The following is a 16,545-nucleotide window of genomic DNA, read 5'->3' on the forward strand; positions in this document are numbered from 1 at the left end:
CTCCGATTACAAATGCCGCGCCACATCTTCGTGTGATGGGGTCCACTGAGCCGTCAGTATAGTACGATAAGCTCGCTATAGGTGGGTGAGGGGTGGTGATGGGCCGTATGGCCTCAAGGACCATAATAGTGCTACGTCGCAGTGAGCTTTCCTCCTGGTGAGGTGGAAGAGTTGGAAGTTGGGACAGGGAGATTGCCACAGGTGAAGAGGGTATAGTCTGGATGAGGTTTGTCCAGAGGTCGACTACGAACCAGTTTCCAGAGTTCGAAGGCGCTGAACACACTCAAAACATGGGCCTTCCACGAGTGATCAGTGGGGTCGCCCTCGACGTCTAGGGAACTAAGAAGGGAGACCATGACTTCACTCTCCCTTGGGCCGGTAAGAAATCGCACGAGAAGATACAAGATGGACGGGAGTTATTCCCGACAGTTTTCTCCACATGAAAAACGCACATATGAACGCACGCATTGATTCACTGTTTCGACATGCCAGGCTCACAAAGGGTGACATAGATACGGAGGGGCTTGCGGGGTGGTTGAAATGGTAAAGATCGTACGAAAGAGATGAGGAAGGCAAATGCTATACAGTATACTATTTTAGATATAAAATAGCATTGTAATTGTTTACATGCTGTGATTTTTATTCAGAATAAATTTCATAGGAAAGACTAGATGTCGAGAACGATAAAAAGTGTAAGTACATACACACTAGGAAAAATTACACGTTATACCTCGCAAATGAAGGTGTGTTCGTGTGTATGTATGCGTGCACGTGTGTTTTGTATTAGCATGTATTCACATAGGTATACTATACACCCATGTTAAATTGTTAACTGTAAGTATGACGCTACATTTATATTGCTCGTTAGCTCAGTCGGTAGAGCGTTGTGTCTTTAATTGCCCTTGGCAATTCCGCAAAGGTCGCAGGTTCGAGTCCTGCACGAGCTAATTTTATTTTTCTTGAGATGGCTATCCCGTCTTTCCTTTATTTTTGGAGTGGAACTTCTTAACAAGGAGGACCCTGTTGTAAGGTCAGGGATTTGAATGGGTATTATTTTCCATTTTTTTTTTAAAGGTGTACGAGACTTATAACGCATAGTAATGAGGAGCTCACATCTCACACTCCACTCCTCCATTACGTCATGAGGTCATGTTCGTATGTATGAACCGATTAGGAACCTTAAATTTAGGTGGAGAAAATTTCCCAAACTCCAGTTCAGGATTCTAGTAGAGGAACATCTTTAGGATTTTAGAACAAATGTTTGTTCCAGCACAAAACCACCTTAACTTCAATTTGGAAGTGGTAGGCGGGATCTTCGTCAAGGGATGCAAACACAATCATGGGCACCCGGTGGATTTAACGTGAGGGGTAGTCATTCTAAGGTAGACCCATTTGGCAAGTAGGTATAAGTGTCTTGGCGAAAGAAAGTGTAAATCATGGAGATGTTGCATATTGTAGCTTGCCAATTTATGTATAGTGATTCTAAGGCAGACCCATTTGACAGGGACAAAAATGGGACAGGGAATTTCTAACATAAATGCAATTACACTATCAACAATATATAGCAGTTTTCCAACGTACGCGCATGTGTACACGTATAAAATCTCTGATTCGTGGAATATGGAAGAAGAAAATTAAAGTCCAAGAGGAAAAAAGAAATGAAGGCTTTAAGTACCGTCGAGGTGCATAGGCCTTGCGGGTAAGGAAGCACAAAGTGCCCTTGGGTATTCTTTTTCGTGGCTCATGTCCTGGCACTGACCATCGGTAACTTCCTCCTTGTCCTTGCCAAGGACATGGGGAGAGGACCCTGGAAGTATTGGGCTGACGAAGAGGCCTAGATTCAGAAAGATGGTGTTTGCAGTGTCTGCGAAGTCCCAGCCGATCCCTACAGGACACCAGCACTGTACTAGGTGCTGCATCTGTATGGGGCATTTTGACCGCCACTTGCGCGTATTCACATTGTGTCTAGGGGTTACAGCTACCCACACATTATGGGTATATCCTTTTCAAGCTCGGCTCTCCATGGCCTCACCGTCGGGGTCTCCATCATCCACAAGGCTGTAAGAGTAAGCGTCGCCCTCGGATCAATCATCAGGCGACAAGCGCTCCTCCTTCTCTCCGTCACTCAAGGACTTCTTTTGTTGTTTCCAACACTCAACCACCTCACCCGCCTGCAAACTAAAGAACCCTGTTAGGACCGATAGCGCAAGAGGGTCCTCACTTTTCGGTCCCCCGACCTCTACAATATTCTTCTGCAGAGGGAACTAGAAGACACTGAAGTAGTGCGCCAAGTACAAGAGGCTGAACGTTGGAGTTTCAGTTACAATTCACAAATGCAACTTTCGTAAAGGTCGCAGGTTCGAGCCCTGTGCGAGCTACAACCTTTTTCATACGAGCTCCATCTCTCCATGTCAGAGTTTTTCTTTTTACGAGGCCGCTCACCTCAGGAGAAGGACGATAACATAACAGTAACGTCGTTCTTTCCCACCTATTGAATTCACTACAAATCATCGATATCGTCTCTTCAGCTATAACCGTCACAAAACAAATATTGATTAAAAGTCTTTGCCTACGGTACATTCCTAACGCCTGGTTTCTCGCTTCCTCCCTGTATATTGGAATGTCCGTCAGCGGTCATGGCTAAAGATTCACTAAATGAACTGAGGTCATAACCACATATGCACATATTGATTACTAATAAGAGCTTGAGTACTCTAAACACGACACAACATTGTTCTCTGGAATCCCAATATGGCTGAAGATCCGATGAAACCATGCAGAACTCTCTTGCCGGTGCAAGAAGTTCAGCAAGTGTTGGACTGACGTCCTTAAGTAGACGTTATCCGTTGTCTTTCCCGATTGGATGATCTTAATAACACTCCTTGTGCTTGTGTGAATCATGACTATCCCGTGCCAAGCAGAAAAAGCGTAACATAGGGCCCTGGGTATGGCAACAAGCTTCACCTGTAGAGTGGAGTTGCCGTCACTCATTTTCCATGGCGCAGTCACCCCATCTCCGATTACAAAAGCCGCGCCACATCTTCGTGTGATGGGGTCCACTGAGCCGTCAGTATACTACCATAAGCTCGCTATAGGTAGGTGGGGGGTGGTGATGGGCCGTATGGCCTCAAGGATCATGGGCCACAATAGTGCTACGTCGCAGTGAGCTTTCCTCCTGGTGAGGTGGAAGAGTTGGAAGTTGGGACAGGGAGATTGCCACAGGTGAAGAGGGTATAGTCTGGATGAGGTTTGTCCAGAGGTCGACTACGAACCAGTTTCCAGAGTTTCAAGGCGCTGAATACACTCAACACATGGGCCTTCCACGAGTGATCAGTGGGGTCACCCTCGACGTCTAGGGAACTAAGAAGGGAGGCCATGACTTCACTCTCCCTTGGGCCGGTAAGAAATCGCACGAGAAGATACAAGATGGACGGGAGTTATTCCCGACAGTTTTCTCCACATGAAGAACGCACATATGAACGCACGCATTGATTCACTGTTTCGACATGCCAGGCTCACAAAGGGTGATATAATACGGAGGGGCTCGCGGGGTGGTTGAAGTGGTAAAGATCGTATGAAAGAGATGAGGAAGGCAAATGCTATACAGTATACTATTTTAGATATGAAATAGCATTGTAATTGTTTATATGCTGTGATTTTTATTCAGAATAAATTCCATAGGAAAGACTAGATGTCGAGAACGATAAAAGAAGTGTAAGTACATACACACTAGGAAAAATTACACGTTATACCTCGCAAATGAAGGTGTGTTCGTGTGTACGTATGCGTGTGCGTGTGTATGCGTGTGCGTGTGTTTTGTATTAGCATGTATTCACATAGGTATACTATACACCCATGTTAAATTCTTAAGTGTAAGAATGACGCCACATCAATATAGCTCGTTAGCTCAGTCGGTAGAGCGTTGTGTCTTTAATTGCCCTTGGCAATTCCGCAAAGGTCGCAGGTTCGAGTCCTGCACGAGCTAATTTTATTTTTCTTGATATGGCTATTCCGTCTTTCCTTTATTTTTGGAGTGGAATTTCTTCTTAACAAGGAGGACCCTGTTGCAAGGTCAGGGATTTGAATGGGTATTATTTTCCATTTTTTTTTTAAAGGTGTACGAAACTTATAACGCATAGTAATGAGGAGCTTACATCTCACACTCCACTCCTCCATTACGTCATGAGGTCATGTTCGTATGTGTGAACCGATTAGGAACCTTAAATTTAGGTGGAGAAAATTTCCCAAACTACAGTTCAGGATTCTAGTAGAGGAACATCTTTAGGATTTTAGAACAAATGTTTGTTCCAGCACAAAACCACCTTAACTTCAATTTGGAAGTGGTAGGCGGGATCACTGTACTAGGTGCCGCGTCTGTGTGGGGCACTTTGACCGCCACTTGTGCGTATTCACATTGTGTCTAGGGGTTACAGCTACCCACACATCATGGGTATATCCTTTTCAAGCTCGGCTCTCCATGGCCTCACCGTCGGTGTCTCCATCATCCACAAGGCTGTAAGAGTAAACGTAGCCCTCGGATCAATCATCAGGCGACAAGCGCTCCTCCTTCTCTTCTCCGTCACCCGAGGACTTCTTTTGTTGTTTCCGGCACTCAACTACCTCACCTGCCTGTAAACCAAAGAACCCTGTTAGGACCGATAGCGCAGGAAGGTCCTCACTTTTCGGTCCCCCGACCTCTACAATATTCTTTTGCAGAGGGAACTAGAAGACACTGAAGTAGTGCGCCAAACACAAGAGGCTGAAAGTTGGAGCTTCAGCATAGAGGAGGGGTTTGAAATTGGGAAGGCAAGACTGAGGAACCGGCCTCCACCAGTTCAAGAAGGTCCTGTCGCATCCCAAAGAATACCAAACGAGTCCAAACATTGCTATCGAAGAGGAAGTTTGATACCCTAGTGGAAGTCCTGGGTATGGGTGGGGTTATGGAGTATTCGCCTATAGTGTCAGCCGAATCATCGAGTTTAGTACATTTGTTCGTTGACAACAGGCAGCTGTGTTCGGTTTCATTGTTTCCGATCACCCATTCTAGGATGATACTTTTACAAGCATTACCTTTGATGGTATATGTCATCAATCTAATTTGAAAATATAAGTCACCCATAGTGTATTGAAGTTACTTTAAATTTAGCTTCTTTTTCTCACTACGTTGTGAGCTCGTTAGCTCAGTTGGTAGAGCGTTACAATTCACACACGCAACTTTCGTAAAGGTCGCAGGTTCGATCCCTGTGCGAGCTACAACCTTTTTTAATACGAGCCCCACCTTTCCATGTCATTTTTTCTTTTTACGAGGCCGCCCATTTCAGGAGGAGAACACGACATTAACCTCGTTCTTACCCACCTATTGATTTCACTACAAATCATCGATATCGTCTCTTCAGCTACAACAGTCACAAAACAAATATTGATTAAAAGTCTCTGCCTATGGTACATTCCTAACGTCTGGATTATCGCTTCCTCCCTATATATTGGAATGTCCATCACCAGTCATGGCTAAAAATTCACAAAATGAACTGAGGTCGCAACCACATATACACATATAATAGCGTGAGTACTCTAAACACGCCACAACATTGTTCTCTGCAATCCTAGTGTGGCTGAGGATACGTTAAAACCATGCAGAACTCTCTTGCCGGTGCAAGAAGTTCAGCGAGTGTTGGACTGACGTCCTTAAGTAGATGTTATCCGTTGTCTTTCCCGATTGGATGATCTTAGTAACACTCCTTGTGCCTGTGTGAATCATGACTACCCCGTGCCAAGGAGAAAAACGTAATATAGGGCCCTGGGTATGGCAACATGCTTCGTCTGTAGAGTGAAGTTGCCGTCACTTATTCTCCATGGCTCGGTCACCCCATCGGCGGTTATAAAAACCGCGACACATCCTCGTGTGATGTGGTCCACTGAGCCGTCAGTATAGTACGACAAGGTCGTTAGAGGCGGGTGTGGGGTGGTGATGGGCTGTATGGCTGATAGCGCAGGAAGGTTTTCACTTTTCGGTCCCCGACCTCTACAATATTCTCCTCCAAAGGGAACTAGAAGACATTGAAGTAGCGCGCCAAGCACAAGAGTTTAAACATTGGGTATCAGAGGGAAGACAAGGTAAGGACCGCCTCCACCGGTTCAAGCAAGGACCTGTCGCATCCCATAGAGTGCCACGCCAGAGTGCCACCGAAGAGGAAGTTTGATACCCTAGGGGAAGTTTGGGGGGTGTGGGTCATGGGGGATTCCCCTAAACTGTCAGCCTTATCATCGAGTTTATTACATTTGTTCGTTGACAATAGGCTGCTGTGTTCCGTTTTATTGTTTCAGATCATCATTTCTGGAACGATACTTTTAGTCATTAGATTTTAATATCAGTCTAATTTAAAAGATATAACTCATCCATAGTGTAGTTAAGTAACAGTCAATATAATTGATTTTTTTTCAATTATGTATTTGCTCGCTAGCTCAGTCGTAGAGCGTTAGGTATCCCATAAGCAAGTTTTGTCAAAAGTTGTAGGTTCGAGTCCTGTGTGGGGAAATGTTCCTTTTTCATACAAGTCCCATCTCCCCATGTCAGGTGTCCTCTTTATGAGGCCGCCCTCCTCAGGGTAGGGAAGAGGACGTGGCAGCAACGTTCTTCTTTTCCACCATTTACACCTCAAACTATTAACATCGTCTCTTTAACTACAACCTTCACAGAATAAATAGTGTTCAAAAGTCTTTGCCTACATTCCTAACGCCTGATTCATCGCTTCCTACCTAGGTGTTGCAATACCCGTCACCAATCATCACAAAAGAAAATGGAAGTGAACATTGCATATGAAAGAAAACGAGGTTGGAAGTGGATGACTATATGACGATGAAAACACTCAGGAGAAGCCTAGGATTTTAATATTAGAAATATTGACAAAATGTTTAATGTAAAAAATCAAGTTCACCCTGTGAAGCCAAGCGTCTCACTCATCAAGACTTTGACATCAATGTCAATAACACTCGCTGAGTCTGTATCACAACTGCCTTTTGCCCAGCAAAGAGGGCGTGATCCAAGGCCTAGGAGATGCCATCAGGCTCCGTCTGTTAAGTGGATCTGCCATCACTCACTCTCCATATCGAAGTTACTCTATCGGCAGTCACAAAAGCCGCTCAACACCCTCCTGTGAGAGGATCCACAGAGTCGTTAGTGTAGTACGACGATCTGACTGGAGGGGTGGTGGACCTTACGGCCTGGAGGACTATGGGTCGTAATCGTGCAGGGAAAGAAGTGTCGCTTTGTGGATTAAGAAAACTAACGCTCTGTAACCGGTGGTAGAGAATGTAAAGCCTTTTCGTGATTTCTTGGTTTGTTGTACTGAAGAGATATTTACAGTATGAGGACAAAGTCGCTCATATATATATGTGAATATGCCTGTCTTTGCATATTTGGTGTAGGTTAACAGTTAGATCACAGGTTTGGGATTTATACAGTATTATCTATGTGCTCGTACCTTCCAATTGATGTATTTAGTATTAGTGAATGCATCATGAAATGGTGTATGGTTTGCAGTTATAATTATGTAGTTTGGTATGTATAAGGAAATGGTTCTCTAAATGTCTTTCTAGGATACTTGGTAATGAGTTGTTACGGCTTGTAATGCTAAAATAATGCTGATGAACAGTTATGGTGCATTGATCCCTTCATAGCATGATGTTTGTTTGACCAGTTGTCATAACATGCACATTTCCACAAAGATGATCTTCTTTATCTTATCGGTGGAGACTTGACTAGACATGGTTCTGACACTGTGATATTGACAGGGTCCTCCTTATAAAGAATAAAATCCACAAAATAAATAGATGAATAAATAAATATATAAACAAATAAAATAAAATAAAGGAAAGACGGGAGAGCCATGCCAGGAAAAATAAATCTAGCTCGCACAGGACTCGAACCTGCGACCTTTGCGATATTGCCAATGGCAATGAGAATGCACAACGCTCTGCCGACTGAGCTAACGAGCTATGAGACTTTTCCGCAATACTTACGGTTATAAATAAGTAAAATTTAAAATAGGTGTATAGAATACGTGAATACATATACGCGAACACACATTCTTTTGCGAAGCATAAAGTGTAATTTTTCCTAGTGTGTATGTACTTTCACTTATTTTATTGTTCCTGAGACCTATTTTTTCTTATGAAATGTACTCTGGATAAAAATCACAGCAGACAAATAATAACAACAACGCTATTTTATATCTAAACGAATATACTGTGCAGCTTTTGCATTCTTCTCTTTCGTACATTCTTTACCACTTCAACCACCCCGCGAGCCCCTCCGTATCTATGTTATCCCGTGTGAGCCTGACATATCAAAAGTGAATCAGTGCGTGCGTTCGTATGTGCGTTCTTTATGTGGAACGAACTGTGACGGGAATAACTTCCGACCACCTTATCTCTTCTCGTCCGATTTGTGACCGGCCCAAGAGAGAATGAATTCCAGGCCTCCTTTCTGAGTGCCCTGGACGTCGAAGACGACCCCACCGGTCACCCCTGCAAGACCCATGCGTTGGGAACTGGTTTGTAGTCGACCTTTGGACAGACCTCATCCAGACTGAACCCCCTTCCCCTTGTGGCAGTCTCCCTGTCCCAACTTACAACTCTTCCACCTCACCAGGAGGAAAGGTGACTGCGACGTAGCATCGTTATGGATCATGGTCCTTGAGGCTATAACGTCCATCACCCCCCAAGTCTTCTAGCGAGCTTATCGTATTATACTGACGGCTCAGCGGACCCCATCACACGAGGATGTGGCGCGGCATTTGTAACCGCAGATGAGGTGACTGCGCCATGGAAAATGAGTGACGGCAACTCCGCTTTACAGACGAAGCATGTTGCCATCTCCAGGGCTCTGTAATACGCTATCTCAGCTGGGCAGGTCGTAGTCGTGATTTATACAGGCACAAGGAGTGTTATTAAGATCATCCAATCGAGGAAGACAACGGATAACGTCTACTCAAGAACGTCAGTCCAACACTCGCTGAACCTCATGCACAGGGTAGAGAGTTCTACAAAGTTCCTCTGGATCTCCAGTCATATTGGGATTCCAGAGAATACTGTTGTGGTGTGCCTAGAGTAGTCAAGCTATTATTACCAATTGATATATGTATATATTGTTACGACCTCAGTTAATTTATTAACTTTTTTAAGCTCAGAATTGAGAACTAAGATTGCGACGCAACAAAAACCTATTCAGTACGAGTCAAATTCTCACGCACAGCATCGGCTGCCACATGTACGATGCATCACACTGATCGCATTATAAAATATACAGTCACTGTTATATTACTCGTTCTCTTTTACTCTGAGTAATAATAAACACAGAGAACGTGATCAAACCAGTTTTCAGTATCCGGGGGTAACTCATGCGCATCTACAAAAATATATATATAATCAAAACGCTGACACTGGCATCTTCATGTATCCACTCGCTTCATGTCGCCTACATAGTCGTCATCGAACCAAAGTGATGGCGTATACAAGCTGTATGATGTCAGTATTCTAGAGTGTCTAGTATACGCAAGCAAACTAAGAGATATTGAAAACATTTCTAAAACCTTGCCGAGGGAACAATCTGCTCGATAAAATGAATCATGAAAATTTACTTTTTCCGTTTAGGAGTGGCATATCCTTTTGTTTATATATACAAACATATGATGTAATGCATTAAGGAAGGTAACTGACTCGGCGTCATAGAACCTAGCATGGTTGACTTCACTCTAGAGGAGTGTTGAGTTTCCGATATATAATCTTCATTATTAATCTTTTAATTTTGACACCCGTGTTGATTGTTAATTCTGTTGCATTGCCCATCTCTGATTCCCGTCCATGTGGATAATTTATTATATATACATACATATACATACATATATATATATATATATATATATATATATATATATATACATATATATACATATATATATATATATATATATATATGTATATATATAATATATGTAAATGTGTGTGTATGTGCATTTGTATGTGTCTGTGTGTGTGTGTGTGTATGTGTATGTGTGTGTGTGTGTGTGTGTAAGGCGACATGGGGAGAGGACCCTAGAAGTATCGGGTTGACGAAGAGGCCTAGCTTCAGAAAGATGGTGTTTGCAGTGTCTGCCAAGTCCCGGCCGAACCCTACAGGACACCGGCGCTATGCCAGGTGCCGCGTCTGTGTGGGGCACTTTGACCGCCACATGTGCGTATTCACTCATATTGTGTCTAGGGGTTACAGCTACCCACTCATCATGTTTGGGTCTCCACGGCCTCACTTTCGGTGTCTCCATCATCCACAAGGCTGTAAGAGTAAGCGTCGCCCTCGGATCAATCATCAGGCGACAAGCGCTCCTTCTCTCCGTCACCCAAGGACTTCTTTTGTTGTTTCCAACAATCAACCACCTCACCAGCCTGTAAACCAGAGAACCCTGTTATGACCGCTAGCGCGTGAGGGTTCTCACTTTTCGGTCCCCCCTCTACAATATTCTTCTGCAGAGGGAACTAGAAGACACTGAAGTAGTGCGCGAAACACAAGATGCTGAACGTTGGAGCTTGAGCACAGAGGAGGAGTTTGAAATTGTATCAGAGGGAAGGCAAGACTGGGGAACCGGCCTCCACCGGTTCAAGAAGGTCCTGTCGCATCCCAACGAGTCCAAACATTGCTATCGAAGAGGAAGTTTGATACCCTAGTGGAAGTCCTGGGTGTGGGTGGGGTTATGGGGTATTCGCCTAAAGTGTCAGCCGAATCATCGAGTTTAGTACATTTGTTCGTTGCCAATGGGACCTTTCGCAGTCAGGCTCGTAGATTCCTATTAACGCTAGAATTTTCAATTGTCTCGGATTTCACGAGGCAAAGGGGTGACTTAGTTAATTTGGAAACCGATATTAAAAAAAAAAAAAAAAACGCCATAAATTGCTGCATAAATGTATTTAAGATTAAAAACATGACTCACAATGTTATAATTTTTACTTACTGGTGTGTGATAAGGCTTTGTTAATTTGATTATAAGGTAAAACTAAAAATAACTAATTATTTATACTGAAGTAACTATGAGCAGTAAAAATAAGAGAATATTGATTTCGGTTTGTGCATTTTATCTGAGAGTGTTGAAAAATAATGGATATCACTGTCACGTCCTGTATATGAAGATAATCAGTGAGATAAAAAATAACAACAGTGGTGGCGGACGTACGAAGTTAACGACATTTTTGTAAAGAATAGCCTCTTAGATCTGCTGGGAGCTATTTTCAAACAAATATGACTAATTTTACGTGTGCCGCGGCAAACTGCACGTCAGACTAAAACAATAGATAACTTAAGACAAAGTTTATCGTACCGAAAAAAATTAAGTCTTCGATGCAAAATTATATTTTCGATACATTACATAGTTTTGCCTATTGCTTGGTGCATTCAAATGAAAGTATATATCAGTGTACGTCCATTGAAGTCAGTAGAAAATGACAAATTGCTTGGCTTGATACAATTATTGGCTGTTTTACGAATATCATCTGTGATTATAAATAGTGGCTCAAACAATGCTATATGCCGTTTGCAATCATGAAATTGACTTAAATTTCAGACACAATAATGTACAACGATACACCTCTGTAAGCTTATATAACTTGCCCAAAAAAGTATTTATTTTCCGGCAAGAATTACAAAATCTGGCGGTGTCTGGTATCAATTTGCTCACTGCGAAAGGTCCCATTGGCAGCTGTGTTCGGTTTTATTGTTTCAGATCACCCATTCTAGGACGATACTTTTACAAGCATTACCTTTGTTGGTATATGTCATCAATCTAATTTGAAAATATAAGTCACCCATAGTGTATTGAAGTTACTTTAAATATAGTTTATTTCTCCCCCTAAACTGTTAGGTCGCTAGCTCAGTTGGTAGAGCGTTACAATTCACACATGCAACTTTCATAAAGGTCACAGGTTCGAGCCCTGTGCGAGCTACAACCTTTTTCATACGAGCTCCACCTCTCCATGTCAGAGTTTTCCTTTCTACGAGGCCGCTCACCTCAGGAGAAGGACGAGAACATAACAGTAACGTCGTTCTTTCCCACCTATTGATTTCACTACAAATCATCGATATCGTCTCTTCAGCTACAACCGTCACAAAACAAATATTGATTAAAAGTCTGTGCCTATGGTACATTCCTAACGTCTGGCTTATCGCTTCCTCCCCATATATTGGAATGTCGGTCACCAGTCATGGCTAAAGATTCATTAAATGAACTGAGGTTGTAACCACATTTACGCATATTAATTAGTAATAATAGCTTGACTACTCTAAACAAGCCATAACATTGTTCTTTGGAATCCTAAAGTGACTGGAGATCCAGAGTAAGTTTACAGAACTCTGTTGCCGATGCAAGAGGTTCAACGAATGTTGGAGTGACGTCCTTAAGTAGATGTTATCCGTATCCATTGTCTTCCCCAATTGGATGACCTCAATAACACTCCTTGTGCTTGTGTGAATCATGACTACCCCGTGCCAAGTAGAGAAAGGGTAATATAAGGCCGTGGGGATGGCAACAATCCTCGTCTGTAGAGTAGAGTAGCTGTTACCCATTTTCCATGGAGCTGTCAACCCACCTGCGGTTATTAAAACCTCGCCACATCTTCGTTTAATGGGGTCCACTGAGCCGTCAGTATAGTCCGACAAGCTGGCTATAGGTGGCTGGGGGGTGGTAATGGGCCGTATGGCCTCAAGGACCATCGGTCACAATGGTGCCACGTCGCAGGCAGCGTTCCTCCTGGTGAGGTGGAAGAGTTGGAAGTTGGGACAGGGGGATTGACAGGGGGGGAAAGGGTATAGTCTGCATGAGGTTTGTCCAGAGGTCGACTACGAACCAGTTTCCAGTGTTTGAAGGCGCTGATCACAGTCAACACATGGGCCTTCCACGAGTGACCGGTAGGATCGCCCTCGACGTCCAGGGAACTAAGAAGGGAGGCCATGACTTCACTCTCCCTTGGGTCGGTAAGAAATCGGACGAGAAGACACAAGATGAACGGGAGCTATTCCTGACATAGCTTTCTGTACATGAAGAACGCACATATGAACGCACGCATTGATTCACTGTTCCGACATGCCAGGCTCACAAGAGTTGACATAGATACGGAGGGGCTCGCGGGGTGGTTGAGGTGGTAAAGATCGTACAAAAGAGACGGGGAAGGCAAATGCTATACAGTATATTCTCTGAGAAATAAAATAGCGTTGTTATTGTTTATCTGCTGTGACTTTTATTCAGAATAGATTTCATAGGAAATACTAGGTGTCAAAAACGATAAAAGAAGTGTAAATACATACACACTAAGAAAAAGTACACGTTATGCCTCGGAAAGGAATGTGTGTTCGTGTGTGTGTATGTGTGCGCGTGTGTTTTGTAATTGTGTGTGTTCACATGGGTATACTATATATCTATAATATATTTTATTTATAAATGTAAGTATGACCAATACAATCAAGAGCTCGTTAGCTCAGTCGGTAGAGCGTTGTATATTTCTATTTGCCATTGGCAAATTCAAATTCGCATAGGACACAGGTTCGATTCCTGTACGAGCTAGATTTATTTTCCTTGACATGGCTATTCCGTCTTTTTTTTTGTGTGTGGAAGTTCTTCTTAACAAGGAGGACCCTGTTGTAAGGACAGGGATTTGATTGGGTATTATTTTCTATTTTTTTAAGGTGTACGAGACTTATAACGCGTAGTAGTGAGGAGCTTACATTTAACATTCCACTCCTCCATTACGTCATGAGGTCATGTTCGTATGTATGAACAGATGAGGAACCTTAAATTTAGGTGAAGGAGAAAATCTCTCAAACTCCAGTTCAGGATTCTAGTAGAGGAACATCTTTAGGATTTTAGAACAAATGTATGTTCCACCACAAAACGAGGTAGCGAAACCTTAACTTAAATTTGGAAGTGGTAGGCGGGACCTTCGTCAAGGGATGCTAACACAATCATGGGCACCCGGTGGATTTAACGTGAGGGGTAGTCATTCTAAGGCAGACCCATTTGGCAAGTAGGTATAAGTGTCTTGGCGAAAGAAAGTGTAAATCATGGACATGTTGCATACTGTATTGTAGCTTGCCAATTTACGTATAGCGATTCTAAGGCAGACACATTTGGCAGGGACAAAAATGGGATAGGAAATTTCTAACATACATACAATTACACTATCAACAATATAAAACTGTTTTCCAACGTACGTGCATGTGTACATATATACAATCTCTGATTCGTGGAACACGGAAGAAGAAAATTAAAGTCCAAGAAGAAAAAAGAATGAAGGTTTTAAGTACCGTCGAGGTGCATAGGCCTTGCGGGTAAGGAAGCACAAAGTGCCCTAGGGTCCTCTTTCTCGTGGCTCATGTCCTGGTGCTGACCATCGGTAACTTCCTCCTTGTTCTTGCCAAGGACATGGGGAGAGGACCCTGGGCGTATCGAGTTGACGAAGAGGCCTAGCTTCATAAAGATGGAGTTTGCAGTGTCTGCGAAGTCCCGGCCGAACCCTACAGGACACTGGCACTGTGCCAGGTGCCGCGTCTATGTGTGGCACTTTGACCGCCACTTGTGCGTATTCACTCACATTGTGTGTAGGGGTTACAGCTACTCACACATCGTGTTCGCGTCTCCACGGCCTCACTGTCGGTGTCTCCATCATCCACAAGGCTGTAAGAGTAAGCGTAGCCCTCGGATCAATCATCAGGCGACAAGCGCTCCTCCTTCTCTCCGTCACCCAAGGACTTCTTTTTGTGTTTCCGGCACTCAAACACCTCACCCGCTTGCAAACCAAAGAACCCTGTTACGACCGATAGCGCAGGAAGGTCGTCACTTTTCGGTCCCCCGACCTCTACAATATTCTCCTCTAGAGGGAACTAGAAGACACTGAAGTAGTGCGCCAAGTACAAGAGACTGAACGTTGGAGCTTGAGCACAGAGGAGGAGTTTGAAATTGTATCAGAGGGAAGGCAAGACTGGGGAACCGGCCTCCACCAGTTCAAGAAGGTCCTGTCGCATCACAAAGAGTGCCAAACGAGTCTAAAGAGTGCTATCGAAGAGGAAGTTTGATACCCTAGTGGAAGTTCTGGGTATGGGTGGGGTTATGGAGTATTCGCCTAAAGTGTTAGCCGAATCATCGAGTTTATTAAGTTTGTTCGTTGCCAATTAGCAGCTGTGTTCGGTTTCATTGTTTCAGATCACCCATTCTAGGACAATACTTTTACAAGCATTACCTTTATTGGTATATGTAATCAATCTAATTTGAAAATATAACTTACCCATAGTGTATTTAAGTTTCTCTAAATATTGTTTATTTCTCCCCCTTATGTATCAGCTCGCTAGCTCAGTTGGTAGAGCGTTACAATTCACACATGCATCTTTCGTAAAGGTCGCACGTGCGAGCTACAAACTTTTTAATACGAGCTCCACCTCTCCATGTCAGAGTTTTCCTTTTTACGAGTCCCCTCACCTCAGGAGAAGGACAAGAACACAACAGTAACGTCGTTCTTTCCCTCCTATTGATTTCACTTCAAATCATCGATATCGTCTCTCTAGCTACAACCGTCACAAAACAAATATTGATTAAAAGTCTCTGCCTACGGTGCATTCCTAACGCCTGGCTTATCGCTTCATCCCTATAGGAATGTCTGTCACCAGTCATGGCTAAAGATTCACTAAATGAACTGAGGTCATAACCACATATGCGCATATTGATTACTAACAATAGCTTGAGTACTCTAAAGACGCCACAACATTGTTCCCTGGAATCTCAGTATGGCTGAAGATCCGTTGAAACCATGCAGAACTCTCTTGTCGGTGCAAGAAGTTCAGCAAGTGTTGGACTGGCGTCCTTAAGTAGACGTTATCCGTTGTCTTCCCCGATTGGATAATCTATAACACTCCTTGTGCTTGTGTGAATCATGACTACCCCGTGCCAAGCAGAAAAAGCGTAATATAGGGTCTTGGGTATGGCAACAAGCTTCGCCTGTAGAGTGGAGTTGCCGTCACTCATTTTCCATGGCGCAGTCACCCCATCTCCGATTACAAAAGCCGCGTCACATCTTCGTGTGATGGGGTCCACTGAGCCGTCAGTATAGTACGATAAGCTCGCTATAGGTGGGTGGGGGGTGGTGATGGGCCGTATGACATCAAGGACCATGGGCCACAATAGTGCCACGTCGCAGTGAGCTTTCCTCCTGGTGAGGTGGAAGAGTTGGAAGTTGGGACAGGGAGATTGCCACGGGGGAAGAGGGTATAGTCTGGATGAGGTTTGTCCAGAGGTCGACTACGAACCAGTTTCCAGAGTTCGAAGGCGCTGAACACACTCAAAACATGGGCCTTCCACGAGTGATCAGTGGGGTCGCCCTCGACGTCTAGGGAACTAAGAAGGGAGGCCATGACTTCACTCTCCCTTGGGCCGGTAAGAAATCTCACGAGAAGATACAAGATGGACGGGAGTTATTCCCGACAGATTTCTCCACATGAAGAACGCACATATGAACGCA

At 43.7% G+C, this 16,545-nt stretch overlaps 2 non-coding genes across 2 annotated transcripts; both read left to right on the forward strand.

The window, feature by feature from the left end:
- Positions 1 to 858: 858 nt before the first annotated feature.
- TRNAK-UUU (transfer RNA lysine (anticodon UUU)) lies at positions 859 to 948 on the forward strand. The gene is given in 2 exon segments: positions 859 to 895; positions 912 to 948. It is a non-coding gene; the product is annotated as a tRNA-Lys (tRNA).
- Positions 949 to 3,896: 2,948 nt separating this feature from the next.
- TRNAK-UUU (transfer RNA lysine (anticodon UUU)) lies at positions 3,897 to 3,985 on the forward strand. Its single transcript is given in 2 exon segments — positions 3,897 to 3,933; positions 3,950 to 3,985. It is a non-coding gene; the product is annotated as a tRNA-Lys (tRNA).
- The last annotated feature ends 12,560 nt before the right edge of the window (positions 3,986 to 16,545 follow it).

The sequence above is a fragment of the Oratosquilla oratoria genome, chromosome 9 (assembly GCF_046742065.1).
Source record: "Oratosquilla oratoria isolate Oo_2021 chromosome 9, ASM4674206v1, whole genome shotgun sequence".
Lineage (NCBI taxonomy): Eukaryota > Metazoa > Arthropoda > Malacostraca > Stomatopoda > Squillidae > Oratosquilla > Oratosquilla oratoria.